Source organism: Procambarus clarkii, chromosome 8 (assembly GCF_040958095.1).
Source record: "Procambarus clarkii isolate CNS0578487 chromosome 8, FALCON_Pclarkii_2.0, whole genome shotgun sequence".
Taxonomy (NCBI): Eukaryota; Metazoa; Arthropoda; class Malacostraca; order Decapoda; family Cambaridae; genus Procambarus; species Procambarus clarkii.
In genome coordinates, this window is record NC_091157.1 from 27,627,182 (window position 1) to 27,633,917 (window position 6,736).

The 6,736-nt window shown below is 36.8% G+C and overlaps 1 long non-coding RNA gene across 1 annotated transcript in view; it reads left to right on the plus strand.

The window, feature by feature from the left end:
- Positions 1-404: 404 nt before the first annotated feature.
- LOC138361989 (uncharacterized) overlaps positions 405-6,736 on the plus strand; it is an 8,856-nt gene continuing 2,524 nt past the window's right edge. Inside the window, exons 1-2 of the long non-coding RNA XR_011227342.1 lie at positions 405-499; positions 3,543-3,649. This is a non-coding gene — a long non-coding RNA (uncharacterized lncRNA). The remainder of the gene's footprint in view (positions 500-3,542; positions 3,650-6,736) is intronic.

A 6,736-nucleotide genomic window follows, 5' to 3' on the forward strand; every position in this document is an offset into this window, starting at 1 on the left:
GGCTAGGTTAGGCTTATCTGTAATAATTGAATTAAGCCTAGCAAAGCCTAGAACCTAGTTCAGTAATTTAAAAAATGTTGTAACTTGAAAAATGCCATTCAATACATTACACAATTTAAATATTTTCAGGCAATCAACACAACCCTCATGTTGGCTAACCCTCTCTCATGTTGGTCAATAATTTAATTATTTTTTTATGGAGTAATCTTTGCTGTTGAAATGTAGTCTTTTTGAGACTACATTTCAAATGTAGTGTGTGTGGAGGCGTGTATGTTAGGTATTACCTAATATACACGGTGTAATATATCTATCTGTGTGAAATAGATTAAATCCATTTATTTGATATTCAGCTAATAGTTCTGTATTTTCTACATTCATCCATGTTTTGGTAAGTGCAATAATATGTATTGTTTCATTGCAGATTAGAGATTCAAGATAGTTCTAGATTTCCGAAGTACTGAAACGCGCGCCATACAGGCTTGGTGGATCTAGGTGCAAGGTAAAATTATTTACATTTACTTTTGTATTTATGTTTTGTATTTATATGCATATATGCATTTATATGCATTATTCTATAGAATAATAGATCTCGTAATAATTTTGCAAAAATAGTGGCATTTACTATTTTTAAAAGATTATTAAAAAATTTACTGATATGGTGCATTCGGAAGGGCGAAGAGGGAGAACGGCCTGTTGACATAGCTCGGGTGCAGGGGGGGGGGGTTGTGTAAAAGCCTGGTTTGTGCCTCGGAGAGGCTATGGGATCCAGTAAGTTCAGTAGAACTTCGGTTTCAACCCTTTTACCCTGTTGTAGCTCAGTCGATTAAGGCAGTGTCTGGGATGCTCCCGGACGCAGGTTCGAATCCTCGTCACGGCCCTTGTGGATTTGTTCATTTGATGCATCACGTTATTGTGATCTGTGTGTGTAATTCTTCACTTGCTACAGCAACAGGAATGTGTGTGTATGTATTTGTGTTGTTGAATATGACCGAAAGTGTAAGATTAATGATTCTAACACAAATCGTCTGAATATTTGTTTTTCTTCACTGTCGAGAGTAGTTAAAAAAATTTACTCGAGTTTATTTTCACACTTTATTTATGGTCCTTAAGTCCCTCTCCTTAATGCTGCTGCTGTTTCTCGCATCTTTGCATCGCTTGTATGTTTGGGGGTTTGGCCTCTTGCTATATATTGATTCCATTTGTGTGTGTTTGGGTCTCAGGCCCTCTCGCAATTTCTGTTGAACAAACCCCTTTTCCTAGTTCTGCATCTCTCCTTTGGTACAAATTTTGTTGTGCTTTTATCATATATTTCACAAAACTTGACATACATTTCATTTACTTCATGTCCTATCAGCAAGTGTTTGTCAAATTCTTTAAGGAAAGTTTATCATCCTGATTGCAGATCTCTAGCGATATTATGTCAACTTCTTGTGGATTCGCAATCATTATTTAATTTACCTTTAGGTGTTCTTTCACCAGCACAGCAACACTGTACCTCTCCCAACCAGTTTAAGATAAAAACTAAGTACTAACTAATTAACTCAATGTAACCTACCTTACCCCCAAAATGACAACCCATGTCTTCTATTTTAAACAATGCTGTTTTGTTGACCAAATTGTATTTTTGTTTTTTTCTGCAATGTTTCCCCCCCCCCACCACTCTACCACCACATTGAGTTTAGTAGCTCTGTGCACGTCAGGTGCTGTTTAATATACAGACCTACTCCTCCATTTGACCTAGTTTCTCTATCACATCTATATCACTTTGTGCTTTAGCCCTGGTGGAGCTTGGTCCACCAGGCTGTTGTTTGGAGTGGCCCGCAGATCCACATACAGTCTGCATATGATATACAGTCTGTTGATCAATTAAACTACAGTAGTTAGTTTTTATCATCCGAATGCACCAATATGTGTTCATTCTTCCCAGATGAAGGAACTAGGTAATATTCATCATCTGAATGCACCATCTGATGCTTTAACACACTCATGATACACGAGAGGTTTAAAAAACTTTTAAAACTTTTAAAACTTTTTGACCTATGTATTTAAAAGCAATTCTAAAGTTAAAAAGTGTAGCATAGGCCCCTCGCAGAATGTTCTTAATATGATCCTCAGGTTATAGTTTTCTATCTAAAACCACCCCTAGATCTCTTTCTTGATCAGAATTCTTTATAGATCTCAGTGGCTCGATCATAGAAACTGCTCTAAATCCTTGTTGGCCTGGATTGTGGAGGTCATTGGTCTCTATAAAACTAGTAATCTGACTCCTGATCACTCTCAAATAATTTTATTATGTGGGATGTTAGTGCAACTGGTCTATAATTCTTTGCCAATGCTTGTGTTGTGTTGTGTTGTTTTGGTAGTGATGTGCAATGTGTTGTTTTGGTAGTGATTCGTCCAGTTCTGGTAGTAGTGCGGTTGTTGTGTAGTGTAGTACTTGTGTGCTTGTTAATGACTTGTATTCCAGTCTTGTGGGTATCTCCTTTCCCCTACGGGCCAACTGCTTTGTTCTTACCTAGCATTTTGCTTTGTTTGGGTATGAATGTTTGTGTGCCGTATATTTTGCAAAATTTGCCATATATCTCATTATTTACTCCTCTGCCTAGCAACAAGTCTGTCTAATTATACTCATTAACTGTTTTTCAAAGTTCCCCATAGTGTCCTTTATTGAAATCGAGTTCATGAACCGTTTCAATGTTCTTATTTTCTTCTAGATTATATCTTAAAGTATATTTAAATGTTATTGTTATTATTGTTATTAAATGTTATTGTGACATTGCATTGCAATTGAGCTATGTTGTTTACCATACCGTTCATTTCGTGAGTATAAGTATAGATGCCACACTTGTGACAGGTAAAACCATGCCTTTTTTGAAAAACAGCACCGTCTGTTGCACGTAAGAGCAACCCACACTATATTATGTTGCGATATTATTTCAATATTTCCGATTGTATTGATAATTTGAATTTTCATAGATTTCAATTTATTTTCATTTCGATTTAATAATTTTGTGTGACATTGCATTGAAATTGAGCTGTGTTGTTTACCATACTGTTCATTTCATGAGTATAGTTTATTTTTTTATTTTTTTCATTTCATTTTTTTAGCTGTTCTTATTTTTCAGTGATGGGAATATCAGATCATTTGATGTTCCCAATTTTCTGATGGAAGCATCAGACCATTATAGAATGCATCGGATGAGGTAGTTTGGAATGGTGGGGAGGACGAGAGGGGGGTATGGTGGGGAAGACGAGGGGACAGAGGAGAGGGTAATGGTGGGGAGGACGAGGGGACTGGGGAGTTGGGGATGGTGGGGACAGGGGAATGCTGGGGAGGACAAAGGGACAGGTGAATGGGAGATGGTGGGGGAGGAAGAAGGACAGGGGAGGGGAAAATGGTAAGGAGGACGATGGGACAGGGAAGTGGGAATAGTGGGGATGATGTGGGGACAGGGAAGTGGGAAGGACGAGAGGACTGTGGAATGGGGAATAGCAAAGTGAATTATAATTATATATATTAATTAATTCTTATAAATTTCCAGAAGCCTGTATCAACACCCACACTAATGCAACTGAAAGAGATGTTGAGACAAGTATTGCTGATATGTTGAAGAACGCCCCAAACAAACTCGGTGGAAACAGATACAAGGTAAAGTTTGCCAATTTGCTGTAGTCTAATTCAATTTCTTTTTAGTAATCTTCGAGAACATTTATGCTATGAATAAGATAAAATAATGTAACTGATTTTGATTTATTTACTATTTATTATTTATTTACCGTTATTAGTATAATAGATCTCGTAATAATTTTGCAAAAATAATGGCATTTACTATTTTAAAAAGCTCGGGTGCAGGGGGGGGGGTTATGTAAAAGCCTGGTTTGTGCCTCGGAGAGGCTATGGGATCCAGTAAGATCGTCCTTCCTTTCCTCCCTAGAATCTGGATGTAGCAGGTGCTCAATTGTCAAAAGTGAAAAATTGGTTTTGTCTTCCGAATGCACCATTTCTGTAAATTTGCTAATAATCTTTTAAAAATAGTAAATGCCATTATTTTTGCAAAATTATTACGAGATCTATTATACTAATAACGGTTTGATAAAATACAGTAGACTGCCTACTGGATAATAGTTCCAGTCCACCTGTAGACAGGGATCTCACATCAGCTTGTATATTATACAAGGATAAGATTTGATAAATTCAGTTATTTGACTGAACACTGGCTCTGTTTAAATCAGAGATTTAAACATACATAGTCTAACCTAGCTCCTTAACTAACAGCCATTAGCCATTCATGCACAGCCATCAGCTGGGCCATAGACCGGCAATTTTGCTTTTTTCCCAAGCCGGTCTGTTTTTTTTCGATGCCTCAGTGGCCCATGCACAGGTCCGTTCAAGGGGATTAAATAGCCGTTCTATGGCCCCAGGGTTTGTATTTTATCAAACTCTTATTAGAATAATAGATCTCGTAATAATTTTGCAAAAATAGTGGCATTTACTATTTTAAAAAGCTCGGGTGCAGGGGGGGGGGGGGGTTATGTAAAAGCCTGGTTTGTGCCTCGGAGAGGCTATGGGATCCAGTAAGATCGTCCTTCCTTTCCTCCCTAGAATCTGGATGTAGCAGGTGCTCAATTGTCAAAAGTGAAAAATTGGTTTTGTCTTCCGAATGCACCATTTCTGTAAATTTGCTAATAATCTTTTAAAAATAGTAAATGCCATTATTTTTGCAAAATTATTACGAGATCTATTATACTAATAACGGTTTGATAAAATACAGTAGACTGCCTACTGGATAATAGTTCCAGTCCACCTGTAGACAGGGATCTCACATCAGCTTGTATATTATACAAGGATAAGATTTGATAAATTCAGTTATTTGACTGAACACTGGCTCTGTTTAAATCAGAGATTTAAACATACATAGTCTAACCTAGCTCCATAACTAACAGCCATTAGCCATTAACCATTCATGCACAGCCATCAGCTGGGCCATAGACCGGCAATTTTGCTTTTTTCCCAAGCCGGTCTGTTTTTTTTCGATGCCTCAGTGGCCCATGCACAGGTCCGTTCAAGGGGATTAAATAGCCGTTCTATGGCCCCAGGGTTTGTATTTTATCAAACTCTTATTAGAATAATAGATCTCGTAATAATTTTGCAAAAATAGTAGCATTTACTATTTTAAAAAGCTCGGGTGCAGGGGGGGGGGGTTATGTAAAAGCCTGGTTTGTGCCTCGGAGAGGCTATGGGATCCAGTAAGATCGTCCTTCCTTTCCTCCCTAGAATCTGGATGTAGCAGGTGCTCAATTGTCAAAAGTGAAAAATTGGTTTTGTCTTCCGAATGCACCATTTCTGTAAATTTGCTAATAATCTTTTAAAAATAGTAAATGCCATTATTTTTGCAAAATTATTACGAGATCTATTATACTAATAACGGTTTGATAAAATACAGTAGACTGCCTACTGGATAATAGTTCCAGTCCACCTGTAGACAGGGATCTCACATCAGCTTGTATATTATACAAGGATAAGATTTGATAAATTCAGTTATTTGACTGAACACTGGCTCTGTTTAAATCAGAGATTTAAACATACATAGTCTAACCTTGCTCCATAACTAACAGCCATTAGCCATTCATGCACAGCCATCAGCTGGGCCATAGACCGGCAATTTTGCTTTTTTCCCAAGCCGGTCTGTTTTTTTTCGATGCCTCAGTGGCCCATGCACAGGAATTCTGGAAGTGTTCACTTTTGCATGTGCCTGACAAGGATGTTATATGCACCAGCTTTAATTATCACACATTGTATATAATGAATGACTTATTTTTAGAATTTTAATACATATTGCATCTGTCAATACATTATTAACAATAATATAGGTAATATGGTAGTCTAATGTAGAAATTTGACACTCTTTAACAGAATGTACGAGTATAAGCGAAAAAAGCGACTCCAATACAACAACAGATGGATGCAAGTATCAAGAAGGCTAAAACGTATACACAAAATGCATCCAAATACAGCTGTACACACTAGTGAACCCATTAATCTTACTGAGGCAGCATCAAGTTCAGAGATTGAGTCGTCAGACAATGACATTAGTTCTTTTGAAGCTGAGTCAAATCAAGAGTATGGATTAGGCTCTGAAATTGATGATTTACACATGAATCTTACTGATATTCATGATGTATTATCTAATTCTCAAAGTGAGGAGGAGAATGATGACCATGATAATCATCATTCACTTGTTTACCCACAGAATTTATTAATTCAGTGGGTAAACAAGAATGGTGTTACACACAATGCTGTTGATGAATTATTAAAAATTTTGAGGCAAATGGGAATTGACTACTTACCAAAAACAGCAACAAAATTTTTTAATGCATTCATAAAAGCTATAAGCTAATGTAATAATTCAATAATTTCTATTTGTAGTTTTATGTATTTAAAACTATTTTGTAAATATTTTCTATACAATGCTAATACGCTTCCACCCCTGACAGAATCTTGTGGGACCAACAAGTCTATCTACAGGCCGAGTACAAAACCTTCCCCTCAAACTCCAAGACAAGACAGAACTGAAAGCTCTCCTTTCGAAAAATCTAGTAAGTACCGATTTATTATGTGTTGATTATTTTTTGTTATACATACAAGAAAATACATTGAGGGAGAGTACAGACTTGAAATTTTACATTCTTGTAAAGCAACTAAGTAGATGATGGTAGTATCATCAAACAATACAGG